We start from the raw sequence: 17,286 nt of genomic DNA, 5'->3' as shown, positions 1-17,286 counted from the left end.
AAAAATAGAGGTTAGAGATAGGTTCTGGCCCAGAGGTTAAGCCACCATTTTTGGATACATACATCCCACATCAACGTTGCTGGATTTGATTTTCATCTCTTTTCCTGATTCTAACTTTCTGGGAGGTAGCAGTTGACGGCTCAAATATTTGGGTACCTACCACCCATATATGAGCCCTGTTTCCAGGCAGTGTGGGCATTTAGGAATTGAGCCAGCTGATGGAAAAATATCTCTCTACCTCTCTCTATCCATCCATCTCTCTCTCTCTCTCCCTCACCCTCTCCCTCTCTCCCTCCCTCCCTACCTTTCTCCCTCTCTCCTTCCCTCCACCCTATTCTTCAAATATATTAGTTTTGTTTTTTTTTTTTAAGAGAAGAAATGTGGAGGATAATTCTAAAGCAGAAAGGCAGAAAAGTTGAGGACAGTTAACTACCTCTTAGGATATAAGCAGGAGTTGAGAACCTTTTTTCTGCCAAAGGTCATTTGGATATTTATAAGATCATCCACTGATTATACAGAAATATCAACTTAAAAATTAGCTTGCTATAGACTTCCCGCATATCAAACTCTACCTGTGGTTACCTTGCAAGAACAAACCAAGTGATTTTATGGGCCATATGCAACCTGTAGGCCAGGTGTTCCCTACCCCTGACAGAAATGCAGCAGGGTAATGCTGTTTTCACTGTAAGCCTTTTTTACTTGATTTTACTTTAGAAACTACATTATGTGTATTGCCTTGCTAAAAAAATCAATTTAAAATAAAATAACCAACTTTTGTAACAGCGAGTTAAGTTTGTATTGATAAGACACTTTGGAGAAGATTGAAAAACAATGACAGAAAATGCAATGCTTAATGCTTTTATCTAGATTATCTGAGTCATTGCTATGCATTTGTTTATAGTATATCCTTCTAATTCTTTTCATGTCTTTAAAGTTGGCAGTGATGTCACTATCTTATTCCTGATTTTTGGTAATTTGAGTCTAATCTGTTTTTTTTAGCCTACCTTAAGAATTTCAACTATACCAATTATTGATTCATTGATTTCTCTCTTTTGTTTTGCTATTATTTTTCATTTATTTCTAGTCTTTATTCTTTTCTTCTGCTGCTTTGAGTTTAGTTAACTTCTTTTCTAGAAAAAGATGGAAAATTAAGATGTTGGCTCAATTTTTTTAATGTTGGCACATATAATTTAATTGCTGCTGTAGCTGAATCCTGTAAGTTTGATGCAGTCTGTTTCTGTTTCCATTCATTAATTGAATTTTCAAATTTTCCTTGTGTTATCTTACTTGATTTGTGGGTTATATAGGAATGTCAGTTAATTTCCATATATTTATGAATTTCCAAGTATTTGTGAATTTCCATGTTTACTCAGAAAGAATGTTATTCTCTCATTGAGTAGAGTGAGTAGAGTGTACGATAGATATAGATGTCTGTTAAGCCCAGTTGGTTTATATTGCTGTTCATGTCTTCAATTTATCTGTTGATCTTCTGCTTATTCTACCTGTTCTTGAAAATGAGATAGTGAAGTCTCCAACTAGTTCTGTTAAATTCTCTGTTTCTTCCTTCAAGTCTATAAGTGTTTTTTTCATGTATTTTTGAGCTTTGTTGTTGGGTACATATATGTATCTTATACTTATGTCTTTCTGATGAATTTTTTATTATAAGATGTCTGTCTCTAGTAAAATTTTTATATTAAAGCCTATTTTGCAATATTAATATATCTTCTCCAGCTCACTTTTGATTATTCTTTCCATGGCATATTTTTCTTTTTCTTTTTTTTTCTTTTTTTACTATTTTTTTTAACTTTTATTTAATGAATATAAATTTCCAAAGTACAGCTTATGGATTACAATGGCTTCCCCCCCACCCCGGCATATTTTTCTAATCCTTCTATTTTCAACCTTTGAATCAAAAGTACATCTCTTATTGACAGTATATAATCAGATCATTTTTAAAATCAATTTTGCCAACATCTGTCCTTCATTAAAGTATATGTTCCACTTACAATTCAGTAATTATTGATGATAGGAATTACATCTGTCATTTTACTATTTGTTTTTATGTGTCTAAGATCTTCCCCCACATTCCTTTATCACTTCCTTCTTTTGAGTTTGATATGTGTTTTTAACATAACATTTTAACTATTATTTCTTTTCCTGTGTGTATAAGAGTTATTTTATTAGTAGTTGCCCTGGAGTTAGTGATTAACCTTTTAATCTAGAATAATCTAATTTAGATTAATATTAACTTAATTTCAATACACAAAGTGTGGTATACTTCCATTACCTACTCCTCTAATTTGTACTATTACTGTCATGCAAACAATATTTTTAGATTATATACCTACCAACACACTTTAAAGTTATATATTCTTTTAAATTGTGAGAAGAAAAGTTACAGGGAAAACTATATGTATTCTTTTTAAAAGATTTATTTGAAAGGCAGGGTGACAGACAGAAAGAGGGAGATACAGAGAAAGATCAAACTTCCATCCACTGGTTCACTCTCCAGGTGGCGACAAAGGGTTGACCTGGGCTGGGCCAAGCTAAGGCCAGGAAGCAAAAACTCCCAACAAATTTTTCCCACATGGATGGCAGGAACCAAACACTTGGGCCACCATCCGCTGCTCTCCCAGGCACATTAACAGGGCACTGGATTGGTATTCTGATGAGGGATCCTAGCATTGCAGGTGGAGGCTTAATCTGTCTTGTATTACCCATGTAGCAGCCTTCACTGGTGCTCCTTATTTATTTGTGGAGAATACTGTCTGGAGTCCTTCGTATGAGCCCAAAAGGTTCTGTTCCTTGTTTCATGGAAGGAACTGCTAATGATATGCTCTTTTGTTTTACTGGGAGGATCTTGATCTCTCCCTATTTTTGATGAATAGTTTCCTGAATGCAAATTTCTTGCTTGGCAGCCTTTTTTATTTCAGCATTTTGAATATGTCATCCCAATGCCTTTTGGCCTCCATAGTGTTTGATGAGAAGTTATCTCTTAATCTTATTGTAACTATCTTGTATGTGATAAGGCTTTTCTTGCTGTTTTTAGATTATCTCTGTGCCTTTTGATGTCTTGACTGTGATAAATTTGGGTATGTATTTTTTTGAGTTTATACTACTTGTGAGTAGAACTGGTTGGATGTTCAGATTACTTATGTTTTAAATTTATTTTTGGGAAGTTTCAGTCATTTTATCTTGAAGATATTCTTGCTGTTCCTTTCTCTTTTCTCATCTCCTTCTGTGACCTCTGTTACATATGTGTAAGGATACTGGATGATACCCCATGAGTATATTAAGGCTATGGTAATTTTTCTTTATTCTTTCTGCTTTTGCTTCTTATCTCAAGTGAACTTTAGCTTTACTGATTCTTCCACCAACTCAAATATGCTGTTCAGAGTTTTAGTAAATTATTGTGTTTCATTTTAGTTCCACATTTTTACTCCAGTTTTTTATTTAAAAAAAAAAGTATTTTGGGGGGCCCACTCTGTGGTGCAGCAGGTTAAAGCCCCAGCCTGCAGAGCCAGCATTCCATATGGGCACCGGTTCGAGTCCCGGCTTCTCCACTTATGATTCAGCTCCATGCTAATGTACCTGGGAAAGCAGCAGAGGATGACCCAAGTACTTGGGCCTCTGTACCCCTGTAGGAGACTCAGAATAAGATTCTGGTTCCTGGTTTCGGATCGGCTCAGCTCCAGCTGTTGCGGCCATTTGGGGAGTGAACTATTATATGGAAGACCGACCTCTCTGTACCTCTCTCTGTAACTCTGTCTTTCAAATAAATAAAATAAATCTTTAAAAAAAATTTTCATCACTATCTCTATTTGATGAACCATTATTTGCATATTTTAGTTCTTAGACATCATTTCTTGTAATTCATTGAAAAAAATCTGTTATAAGAGAATTAATACCTTTATCTAAAAAGTCCAAAATTTGGACTTCCACAGAGACAGTTTCCCTTGACTGTTATTTTTCATGTATAGGCCATATCTCCCTGTTTGGATAACTCATAAATTGTTGTTGAAGTTGGATATTTTGAATAATGTAATGGTGCCAGTTCTGGAAATTTCATGCCCCATCCCCTTTCCCTTAGTCATTATAATTTGGTGTTCTTAGTGTTTCTATGTGTTTTTTAAATGATCTTTTGTTCCTTAAAGCCTTTCCTTCTTTGTTGTGTGTGACCACTTAAGTTTCTACATTCTATTACTTTCAGGATCAGTAATGGTATATTAAACCAGTAAGCCTACCAGCCTTTGCCAGAGGGTTTGGTGTGTTAGGGGCATTTCTTTAGTGCTCTATGAACAGACAGTTTATAACTCTGCTTTAGCCTTGGCTCTGACTTTCTGCTTGCACAGAGCCTCAAGCTGACCTCTAAGCAAGAGCTTAGAGGCGTCTCAGGTCTTTCATAATCACACACAAAGTATTGTACATATGTATGGTTCTTTAGATAGATTCTCAGAAGGACTTTAGAGTTTTTCGTAGATCCCTGTGGAAGTTTCATCCCTCAGTTTTTCCCCTCATTTCTTTGATCTACTTCTTGTTAGCCCCAACTGTTAAAGCTGTCTCCAGTGATTGCTTTATTAAGCAACTGCCACTGATTGTTTTTGACAATACTTGCGAGGTGCAACTGTTTGCAGAAGGCAGTTCTGAGTTAGCTGAAACAGAAGACCACCCATGAGAAAAGCTTAGTGAGCAGCCAGATGGGTCAACATGTCTCTGAGTGTGGACATTTGGGAACTCTTTAAATTGTTTCCAAAAGTAGAAGTCTTAGAACTGTTCCAGCTTCTCAGTGACTGCTAGACTGATAGTTTACACAGCTACCACAGTAGTGAAGCTCTTGGCTTTCAATATTATTCCACAGCTAGAAAGGGAAATGGGATTAGAACAAATTAAAATGCCACAAAATTTGTTCTTACAGAGATTCAGCCATTTTGCTTGAATCAATACTCCTTGGATTGTTGCAAGCCTTTAGTTAATTTCCAGAGTTCTATAAAAGATGATTTAAACAATAATTTTTCCAGTGTTGTCATTGCCTTTTTTTTTTTTTTCTTTGACAGGCAGAGTGGACAGTGAGAGAGAGAGAGAGAGAGAGAGAGAGAGAAAGGTCTTCCTTTTGCCGTTGGTTCACCCTCCAATGGCCACCGAAGCCAGGAGCCAGGTGCTTTTCCTAGTCTCCTATGCGGGTGCAGGGCCCAAGGACTTGGGCCATCCTCCACTGCACTCCCGGGCCATAGCAGAGAGCTGGCCTGGAAGAGGGGCAGCCGGGACAGAATCCGGCGCCCCGACCGGGACTAGAACCCGGTGTGCCGACGCCACAAGGTGGAGGATTAGCCTAATGTGCCACAGCGCCGGCTGTCATTGCCTTTTTATACAGAAACAGATTTTTGGAGGTCTTGTCATTCCAAAAATTGACTTATGTTTTAAATAGTAATTCAACCAGTACAAATAGAACAATAAAGAGTATTGTGACTATGATGCTACCTTGACTGTCTAGTCCCTCTTATTCTAGCCAGAACATTAACTAACGCTAACATTTATTGTGTATTCTTCATAAAGGTCCCTAGAGAAGCATATATGTGTATAAGGATAATATCAATATTTCTTTTATATATGTAAGAGAATATTAGATATTAATTATGTTTTGTGTTTGACTTGGTAAGAGAGCTTGATCCATGTTAATACACAGTGCTGCCTTAGTTTTTTGTGTTGCTTGATGGGTATTTTATGGCTTGCTTTTGTTTTGTTCTTTGGTGGTGGTTTATTTCATGGATGGATAATCTATAATTTATATATATTCTACTATCAAACTTTTGGATTGGTCTACTGTTTTTGTTACTTTAAACAATGATGGAGTAAATATTCTTGCATCTTTTTTTTTACCGTGTATGCTGGTATAGTGATAGGATAAAATCCTACCTTTGAAATATAAGATGTTTTTGTTTTTAGATTTTTTTTTATTTTTTGCAAGGCAGAGTTAGACATTGAGAGAGAGGGACAGAGAGAGTTATAGACAATGAGAGAGAGACAGAGAGAGAAAGGTCTTCCTTCCGTTAGTTCATTCCCCTAATGACCGCTACGGCCGGCACTGTGCCGATCCAAAGCCAGGAGCCTGGTACTTCTTCCCGGTCTCCCATGTGGGTGCAGGGACCCAAGCACTTGGGCCATCCTCCACTGCCTGCCCGGGCCACAGCAGAGAGCTGGACTGGAAGAGGAGCAACTGGGACTAGTACCTGGCGCCCCCAACTGGGACTAGAACATGGGGTGCCAATGCCACTGGCAGAGGATTACCCAAGTTTTTAGATTTTGATGGATGTTGCTACATTGCCTCCCTCACCCCTCTGCCACCCACAGTGAAGTTTCATCTGTTTATACCTCTGTGGTTTAAGAAAAAAAAAACTGGCTACTTCCCTTCACTTATGCCACATTGTATTATCAATTGTTCTTTGCCTGTTTCAAAGAATTGTAAGATACCTCTTAATTTTTTTTTTAATTTTCTTTAACTCTAAAGTAAACAAATTTCTTTTCATATACTTCCTTTTTTTAAGATTTATTCATTTATTTGAAAGTCAGAGTTACACAGAGAGAGGAGAGGCAGAAAGAGAGGGAGAAAAAGAAAGAGGTCTTCCATCCACTGGTTCACTCCCCAAATGGCTGCAGTGGCGAGAGCTGTACCAACCTGAAGCCAGGAGCCAGGAGCTTCCTCAGGGTCCCCCACACAGGTACAGGGGCCCAAGGACTTGGGCCATCTTCCACTGCTTTCCCAGGCCATTGCAGAGAGCTGGATTGGAAGTGGAGCACTTGAGACTCAAACCAGGGCCCGTATGGGATGCGGGAACTGCAGGCAATGGCTTTACCCTCTGCACCACAGCACTGGCCCCTTTTCATGTACTTGTGTACTGTCTTCCTCCACTCACCACACATACTACAGGGGAAAATGCCTCTTTGTGTCTTTCATTCATTTTTTTAAATTATTCAATTTAATTTAAGGACCAGCGCTGTGGCTTAACAGGTAAAGCTGCCCCCTGCAGTGCCGGCATCCCATATGGGAGCCGGTTTGGGTCCTGGCTGCTCCACTTCTGATCTAGCTCTCTCCTAAGACCTAGGAAAGCAGTAGCGGATGGCCCAAGTCCTTGGCCCCCTGCACCTGTGTGGGAGACCCGGAGGAGGCTCCTGGCTACTGGCTTGAATAGCCGACTGGGGAGTGAACCAGTGGATGGCAGACCTCTCTCTCTCTCTCTCTCTCTCTCTCTCTCTTTTTCTGCATCTCCTCTCTCTGTGTAATTCTGACTTTCAAGTAAATAAATAAATATTTAAAATAAATAAATAATTCAATTTAAATTAAAATTTATTACTTATTTTTCAATTTAATTTAAAATAAAGTTTGGGGATAATTCTTTGTCAGTTAGGGCAACTGGTCTTTTTGTCTATTTTATACGCTTCAGGTATTTCTCCAATTGATAATTTTTTTCCTATTTTTTTTCTTGCTCAGGCCTTTGCTTCTTCTCAGTTCATACATATTTGTTCACAGTCCCTCCAATAACCTACTGTTATATTGATTGATTGATTGTTGGTCCATTGTTTATGAGTACTAACCTATTCTCATGTAGGAAATTCTTTTATATAAAGAAAATATTTCTGAACTCTCACTTCTTTTCTATTAGTTATCTTTAACAATGTGTTCCATCTCTAGTTCCAAAATTTTAATGCTTATTTTTCTTTCTGACCTTTAGAATATTTTTGTCTAGTTCTACTTCCTTTTTGTGGTACCATTTTTGTTATTGCTTTTGTTGAGATGCTAAATCAGTAGTTCTGAAATTTTTGAATATATCAATCAGGATATAGAAGGCTTATGAAAACATACAAAGTTCACTGAAATGCTTGAATTTCAATATTTATCTTTTAGGGTTGGGTGTTGGCACAGTGGTTTGGTCACCACTTGAGATGCTCCCATCCCGTATGATAGGGCCTGGTTCAAATCATGGCTCCTCTGTTTCTGATCCAGCTTCCTTCTAATACATAGTCTGTGAAGCAGCAAGTAAGGGTTCAACTTCTTTTGTCCCTGATAAAAACTAGGAAAACCTACATTAAGTTGCAGGCTCCTGACTTCATCCTGGCTCAGTCTTGGTATGTGTGGAGTGAATCAGTAGATGGAAGATGATTCTCTTTTTCTCTGACTTTCAAATAAAATGAAAATAAATAAAACTGTTAAAAAGAGAGAAAATTTGTCTTTTAAATCCATTTTTCCATGAATTTTTTAAGTCTCCTCGTAATATGATGGGCTTCACCTTTTGAGATTCTGATTCTTGAAGTTTGGATTGGGGCCTAAGGATTAATATTTGTAATAAATTCCAAAGGTGATGTTGATTCTGCTGATCATGGACATCATACTTTGAGAACCACTACAGCAAATACATATGCACACATGAATTTTGGACTAAATGTCATGCTTCTAGTATTAATATAATTCTAAGAACAAGATATAATCAGTTTACATCTTATTTTGTCAGTAGAGTTTCAGAGTTTTATTTATGTTGTTTTTAAATATTTATTGTTATATAATTTGCTTTTCTGTTGATGTCATAATAAAAGCTAGTTTGTAATTATTATCTAAATCAGAGATTCCTCTCCCCCTTTATTTGTGAATTATTATTTTAAACATTTATGGCTATCTGTTCCTCTTTGCTGTATAGGAATGATGAAATAATATTAAATTACTCTCTGGACAATTGAAAGAAAAGTTGATGGTAAAGAACAGAAGATGGGGGCTGGTGCTGTGATACAACAGGTTAAGCCACTATATGCAGTGCCAGCGTTCCATATGGGCACTGGTTCAAATCCTGGGTGCTCCACTTCCGATCCAGCTCCCTGCTAATTTACCTGGAAAGTAGCAGAGTATGGCCCAAGTGTTTGGTCCCCTGCACCCACATGGGAGACCCAGATGAAGCTTCTGGCTCCTGGCTTTGGTTTAACCCAGCCCTGACCATTGTGGCCATCTGAGGAGTGAGCAGGCAGATGGAAGATCTCTTTCCTCTTTCTCTCTGCCTCTCTCTCCCTCTTGCTTTAACTCTGACTTTCAAATAAATAAATAAATAAATTTATGTTAAAAATGGCCTTACAATGAAAGATATTTTAAAAAATAAATTTAAAGAAAAGAAGGTGAAGCCATGGTAATACCAAAGCTTTCCCAGCTCCTGGCTTAAAAATCATTCCCTCATGTATTTCTGCTGCTGAAAGATTAGTTGTGATAGTTGACTCTGAAAAATGTAGCTCTCACTACTTACAAAGAATTAATTACAAATATTTTCATTCAATCAGCATGATTTTATATTGTATATGTAAATATATAGGCCAAATGGCATCCTGGGGCAGATTCAGAGTTTGTAAATTGTGAGGGCATAAGATGAAGATTAAAGTGTGGATGAAGACTTAACAAGAAGGTACTTTTACTTTTATTAAAAAAGACTGTGTTTGAGAACCATAGCTATATACTGTGAAATATTATTGCCTAGGATGTTTGACAATTAATTTTTAAGACCCATAAATCAAACTTTTTTAAAATCGTTTTTTTTCTGTTAGATACTGTAATACAATTTATTTAGCATTTCCCAGTTTGCCTAGTATCTCTTCCCTACCATGTCCTTCAATAAGAGAATATACAAAATTCTTACCTTCATTTCTTTTAATAGTAGAATCACATTATGCTATAGTTGAGAGATTTTCTGTGTTTTATAGTAGGCAGAATAGTGGCTCCCTAAAGAAAACTAGGATTCTTACATTAAAAAAAAAAGGAAATTAACATTACAGATGGGATCAAAGATGCTAATTAACTAACTTTAAATAATGAAGGTCTACCTGGATTATCCAGGTGAGCCCCTTGTAATCATAAAGGTCCTTAAAAGCAGAAGGTCATTGATTCCATTCAAGATGACTTGACCTTTGTGGTCTTTGAAAATGGAGGAAGAGAAGCAGAAACCAAGGATGTGGGTGACCTTTAGAGTTAAATATGTGAGTTTTTGAATTAAATGCCCAGAGATCTAAAACTTCTGCTTTGACTGGCTGTTTGACATTGTATACATTATTTAACCTCTTCAAGTCTTTCCCTTAATAATAGAACTCAACTCATAAGGTTTTGCTGAATATATAGGCTGACAAATTGTAAAATGAAAGCATCAATACTAGAAAACTTAGGAGATCCCAAAGACACAAATTCAGCAATTCATAATAACATTCTTGAGTTAGCAATTAAATTATAAGATTTCGAATTTTCTTCTATAGATCTTTAAAGGATAAGAGTATAGATGCTAAAAGTAGAAAGCTTTTGGGACCTGGGAAATTAATTTATATAGACTTCGTATCAACAGTGTCACATGAATAAATTATTTTAAAGTACATTATTATGATGGCTCATGGCTCAATCTTCAACTCTCTCGCTTTTTAGCCATCTAAGTAAACATGAAGCACTTAACCTCTTTGAGCCCAATTTCTTCCATAAAATTTAGATAAGAATATGGCTACTTGACATTATGGTTGGGAGAATTAAAGACATAATGTATTTTGCACATAAAGAATATAAGTACTTGCTTAGTAAATGATATATTTTACAATCCTCTAAAGCTGCATTTCCTGAAGTCAACAGTGGCCTTCTGATACAACCCTCTGGGTCCTTCTGTGTATTTGATACCATTTAAAATCCTAATTTTTCCTTTTCTAACAGCCTTCCTATCTGGTCATTACTTTTCACACTTCCCTGCTAGATCTTCCTTTGCCCATTCCTTAAATATTTGGTGTTTCCCAGTGTATATGAGTTTTATAAATTCTCTTTTCATCCACACCTTATCTCAGGATATTTCCAGCTTGATAGCACCAAAAACCTTTTCCCTACATGCTGGCTAGATGTGCCAGAGACAGCCTAATTAAGCTTATTTTAAAATGAACTTACAGTTATCATCTATATTTGTTTTTCTGTCTCTGTGTCCACATGGGCAACACTGTTCATTCAATCATTAATTTGACACATTTTTATTGAGTACCTACTAGTTTCTAGCCCCTAAGGCTATAGCAGTGAAGTAAACAAACAAACCTTTACCTCTTAGGGGATTTTTCTGTGAAAGAGATAAAACAAAATCTATTGTTTCTCTGATATTCCTGTAAAGAAAAAGAAAGCAGGGAAGATTGCTAAGGAGTGTGAAATGACATTTGAGGTTACAGTTCTAAGTAGGATGATTGGGGTTGTCACCACCAAAAAAAATGTACCATATGAGCAAATATCTCAGGAAGTGATGAAGCGAACCTTGTGCACATCTAGGGGAAAGGTTGTTTCAGGTTGCACAAACAACAACAAATTGTGAGGCAGGAGTGTCCCATTTTGGAGAAACACTCTCATGGTACTTGAGTGAGAAGGAAAACCATATGAGAGAGCTCAGAGAGATAATAGGAAACATGATTGATTGTATTCATGTTGTCAACCCATTTTTTTAAAAATTGGAAGCTGTCCTTCATTCTTTAAATTCTGTCATTCTTTTTTTCTCCTCCTTTGAAAACTCTTTAGTGACATTTTATTGATTCTGACTCCTGTTTTGCCCATCCTCTTCATTCTAAATACTTATGCCTTAGTTCAGGGCCTTATGATTGGTCACCCAACTGGTCTGCTACGTGATTCATACCTCATATTCAGCTCTTTTTTAGAAATCTTATTTAATACCTTCTGTGTCATTCCCTCTGTCTGCTATTATGGATAAAATGGTCACAAAACTAGAAATGAGCATTCCATTTACAAAATAGTAAATCATAGAAAACCATAACACAATAGCATAATAAGTATCTTGAGAACAAGCAGTCCTATTCACACATGGGAAGTAGGTGAGTAGCTCAGATATATGAGGGTTAGTGCAAACTTATGGTAGAAAATTATACTTCTGTTGATAAGTAAAAGGTTAGACCCTAAAAGAGAAAACAGTGTTCAAGCAATGGTACCAAATGCTCAGAAAATGGAACTCAAGCAGTTAGTGTTACCATATGGAGGACAGACGAGGGTGATTTAGGATTAGTTTGTAGGAACTACATCCTACGTAATATCCTCAGGCCCTACTAATATGGTTAATTCATTTGCCACCAAAATAATCATTAAACCCACCAATGATTCCTTACAGACTTTAAATCAAACTCTGGAAAACAGCGCACAAAGTGCTTTAATCTGACTTTTGCCTCTTCAGCATTAGCTCTCACAAATCCCATTCCTACCTTTGTACAGTAATGGTGAAGAACTGCCACTGCCACACCCTCAAAGACAGATTTCAAATCTCTAGGCCCTAGAAAATTCTCCAAATACTCCTTGACCCTTGCTAACTTTATAAATTCATATTAGTCCTTAAAAATTAGTCTCAGATGTTATTTTCTATAAGAATCTTCACCCGAAAATACAAAATAGAGCTCGTCATTTCCTCTTCTGTGCTGGCACCCACATCGGTATGATCTTTTCTTTTTTTTTTTTTTTTTTAAAGATGTATTTATTTATTTATTTGAGAGGTAGAGTTACAGACAGTGAGAGGCAGAGACAAAGAGTAGGAGAGAACTTCCACTTTGATTATGGCCTTATCTAAATGAGGTTGGAGTTTGTGAACTCAAGAGGCTTCCATAGCCTGGGCAGCTCATGACAAAAGCCTGGGGTGATTACTGACGTCATAAATAAGAGTGTCAATTGTTAAATCAACAACGGGAGTCACTGTGCACTTACTCCCCATGTAGGATCTCTGTCCTTAATGTGTTGTACTATCCATATTAACAGTAAAACTAGTATTCCATCAGTACTTTATACTTTGTGTATCTGTGTGGGAGCAAACTGTTGAAATCTTTACTTAGTATATACTAAGTTGATCTTCTATGTATAAAGATAATTAAAAATGAATCTTAATGCAGAATGGGATGGGAGAGGGAGTAGGAGATGGGATGGTTTGCCGAAGGGAGGGTGGTGATAGGGGGAAAACTGCTATAATCCAAAAGCTGTACTTTGGAAATTTATATTTATTAAAGAAAAGTTAAAAAAGAAAGAAAGGTCTTCCTTCCGTTCGTTCACTCCCCAGATGGCCACAAAGGCCAGAGCTATGCCAGTCTGAAGCCAGGAGCCAGGTGCCTCTTCCTGCCCATGTGGGTGCAGGGACCCAAGCACTTGGGCCATCTTCTCCTGCTTTCCCAGGCCATAGCAGAGCTGGACTGGAAGAGGAGCAGCCAGGACTAGAACCGGTGCCCAAATGGGATGCTGGCACCACAGGCAGGGGATTAATCTACTGCGTCACAGTGCTAGCCCTGTGTGATCTTTTCATTTCAGTTATGATTGATGATGTTTAATGTGTTCAACTTCTCCACTTGTACAAGCTCTTTGATAGTGTAAGGTTTGGGGGTGTTTTTTGTTTTTATTTTTTTTGTACACTTAGTACCTAGCATAGGGAATTAGCTACAGTCATTTAGCTTTGCTTAATAAATAGTGAATTTAATTACTATAAAGGAAGGCTTGGTTGATTTTGAAAAAAATTTTTAATAATTTGTAGAAAAGAATTGCTAACTTATAGCTCACTTAAATCAAAATATTATGATAGTGCTCAGCACACTTCTTATTTATGGGATAGCAGTCAATCATGTTATAATATGAACTTCATGAAGACAGAAAGCATATCTATCAATTTAATTGCTCTGTCTCCACACCTAGCACAATATCAGACACATAGGGAGATATTCTATAAGGACCTATCCCTGTCATACTTGATATATTATTGTCGATTTTACGATTTTTGGAATTCTTTCATTTTGTCACAGAGAATGATAAGGTCACCAATAAGTCTCTAAATAATTTAATCAACATTATAGATATCAATGTTAATAGTTTGACTGGACAAAATTTATCTTCTTTGAGCTCCGCTAAGTACAAAATGCCCTTGTCTCAAGGGTTTAAAGGCCAGGTATTCTATTCAACAACAGATATAAACTCAGTTTTACATATATTTAGAAACACAACCAGAGAGTTCATAAATTATTTTCAACTTCAGAAGCCTGGTTAGACTAACATAAAAAAACATTTTGTCATGTAAGCATGTACTATTCCTTCAGAAATACATTTTGGTCATAATATTTAAGTTTCATTCTTAGGCTAATGATACTATTTATTTCCTATAGTCTGTTTGGAGAACCAAGAAATACCATATCAAACCTCTATCTCTGAATCAAGCAAGAGAGGGAAGAAAGAAAGTAGGAGGCAGAGATAATTTTAAATATATGCTGTATGTAATTTTGTCCCCTCACAAGATTTTGCAATGTCTTGCCTAGAAGTGGAGCACCTGGAATGTCAGGTTGTTTCCCTTTGCACATTTTCCACCCCATTAATCACATTAGAGGCATGTGAATTTAAGTATTGACAGACACACTGGATATGTAACCCTTTGGCTTAGTTGAGGAGTGTCAGCTTTCCTCACAGTAGTGAGGAATCTCTTCTACAGTAAGATCAAAAGCATTTGTAGGATAAAAGCCAGGCTTGTAGTAAGTCATGTTATGCTATACACTATCTGTGAACTATGATAAATGAATAATTTCTGTATCTCTAGATGAAACTGATTTGAATTATAATTAATAAATAATTAAATGAAAAAATATGTTCAAAATTAATTTTATGGGTGTTATTTTAGAAATGGTAAATACATAGAAGTCTTACTTGTTTATGATTTCTTCTTCCTATGTTCCACATATAATATGACTAACATTGGCTGTTAATGTAATTTGTTGAAGTGAGTTACCCTGATTTGACTTAATGTGTCTCTGGGCATGAATATATTAGGACCTGGAAACATCTATGTAGGTGCTCTTGGTCATTGCAGTAGTTTTCCCACAGACTTTCTTTATTACTCTGTTAGATATAAAATAACTAAAACCTCTAACCCCATGGTTCACATTGTCCCCTTTTCCCCACTTTGGTAATTTACTATTTTGGAATTGGTAATATATTATCTACTTATAAGAACTGTATAGTAAATGGAACTAGATCACAAGGAAAATGTTCGCAGATACCAAACCATCCTGGTTATTTGAGGAAATGGATGCATGACTGAGTTTTGGGTAATTGTTGACAACTACATCACTGAAATCAGAGGAATACATAGAGAAGAGAATTTTAAAGACTTCATACTTTACAACACTGGTGGGCCTGTCATTCAATTTGTTTTGTTAATATTTTGAACAAACCTCTATTTTAGTAAGGCAGGTCATATATGTTAATGTCATTGTACCATCAACAGTGATTTTTTAAAAAAATGTGTGTCCTACAACTCTTTATTAAACTTTTGCTGTTTATAATTTTCCTTTGCCTCAATTTTTTCACTTATTTCCATTTTAATAAATGGTACTGATTTTTTTAAGCTACCTTGATCACTTTGGAATAAAACAGGGACAAATAAATAAAGATTTTTTAAAAATATTGTTAAATCTAAACTTTGGCACAACTGTAAATCAGTTTTGTGAAAGCACAGAAAATGTGGCAAGATAGAACAGAGAACCATAGGGGGTTGGTGCTGTGGCACAGTGGGTTAAGCCACTGCCTGTGATGTGAGCATTCCATATGGGTACCAGTTTGAGACTTGGCTGTTACACTTCCAATCCAGCTCCATGATAGTGCACCTGGAAAAGCAGAGGACAGTGGCCCAAGTCTCAGGCCACTGTACCAACGTGGGAGACCTAGAAGAAGCTCTGGGCTCCTGGCTTCAACCTGTCCCAGGTTTGGTCTTCGGGTCATTTGGGGAGTGAGGCAGCATATGAAAAAATCTCTCACTCTCTCTTCCCTCCCTCTCTCTAACCCTGCCTTTCAAATAAATAAAAAAATGAATCTTAATAAAGAGAGAGAACTAGGCTTTCGGATGAGATTCCAGCTTCAACACTGTCCACCAGAGCAGAGGCTTGGTCTTTGTTAGTCTTCAGTTTTCTCGTCTCCTAAATGAGGATGATAATAAACATACTTTTAAGGGCTTTTTTTTTTTTTTAAGAAAAATGTATATTTATTTGAAAAGCAGAGTGACAGAGAAGAAGAGAGAAAAAGAGAATCTTGCATCCTCTGGTTCATTCTCTAATAACTGCAATAGCCACAGCTGGGCCAGGCTGAAGCCATGAGCCAGGAACCCCATCCTTGTCTCCCACATGAGTGGCAGGGGCCCAGCTACTTCGACTGTCCTCCACTGCTTTCCCAGGCACATTAATAGGGAGCTGGATCAGAAGCAGAGCAGCCAGGACTGAAACTGTCAATCATAAGGATTGCTGGCATCACAAGCAATGGCTTATCCACTACACCACAACACCTGCCCCTTTGAGAAAGTTGATGGAATAAACCATCAATTTAGTAAATGATAATTAAATCTAATCAATTCTTTACAGATTGGAAAAAAATATTTTCATTCCTGACCTTCAAAACCTTTAACTCCTGTGGCTAAATTGTTGCAATTTCTTCTCATTCATTAGGAATATGAGTCAGGACATTCTGCATTCTGAGCACTGGTTTATGATGAATGCTGCATTTATGCTATGCCTGTAGAACTCCCTCTGGACTGGAAGGATGATTATCTGAGTTTCCGTGTTGCCTCTTCCCATAGAGTATCCACAGCCAGAGGAAGATATTTTTCCAGACTTGAAAGAAGGGACATAAAACACATTTTCTTATAAAAGCTGCACTATAAATAGTATTATTTTGTCATGATTTTTTGTCCAAAGCTGTTTCACTCAACATAATTAAACAATTGTGCATTTGTGGGAGTATATAAATGCTTCCTATATCTCCAATTGCAAATGGGCCTTCCCACTACCCCTGCCCCACTGGATCTAGATGGAGACTTGTAATCTCCATGTTGGCTTTCCTTCTGAGCCAGCTTTTAGAAGATTGGAACTTCCTCCAACTTCTTTCACATCCAAGCCAACAAGCCATATACCTATGCTATTTGCTAATAAAGTAGGATTGTATGGTTGCCTTGAAACCTTTTATAGATTAGTAAACAACCATAAAAGTACTTTTTCATATTTGTGTTTAGCTTGGCAGAGGAATGAAAGCCTTAATAAAAACAGTAGACCAGGCCGGCGCCATGGCTCAATAGGCTAATCCTCCGCCTGCGTCGCCGGCACACCGGGTTCTAGTCCCATTTGGGGCGCTGGGTTCTGTCCCGGTTGCCCCTCTTCCAGGCCAGCTCTCTGCTGTGGCCAGGGAGTGCAGTGGAGGATGGTCCAAGTGCTTGGGCCCTGCACCCCATGGGAGACCAGGAGAAGCACCTG

General features: G+C 37.1%; 1 protein-coding gene across 18 annotated transcripts in view; it reads left to right on the top strand.

Annotated features, from left to right (window-relative positions):
- MBD5 (methyl-CpG binding domain protein 5) overlaps positions 1-17,286 on the top strand; it is a 489,398-nt gene that overhangs the window by 112,487 nt on the left and 359,625 nt on the right. The window contains exon 3 of one of the 18 annotated variants that reach the window (XM_070070950.2): positions 3,050-3,092. The exons of the other annotated variants lie outside the window; for them this stretch is intronic. The gene's annotated coding sequence lies outside the window, so the exon portion shown is untranslated. The remainder of the gene's footprint in view (positions 1-3,049; positions 3,093-17,286) is intronic. 18 annotated transcript variants of the gene reach the window in all.

The sequence above is a fragment of the Oryctolagus cuniculus genome, chromosome 3 (assembly GCF_051225735.1).
Source record: "Oryctolagus cuniculus isolate XC-2025 breed Fujian yellow rabbit chromosome 3, ASM5122573v1, whole genome shotgun sequence".
Classification (NCBI taxonomy): domain Eukaryota; kingdom Metazoa; phylum Chordata; class Mammalia; order Lagomorpha; family Leporidae; genus Oryctolagus; species Oryctolagus cuniculus.
Note: the sequence above shows the minus strand (reverse complement) of the source record. Positions and strands in the feature narration are given on the sequence as shown.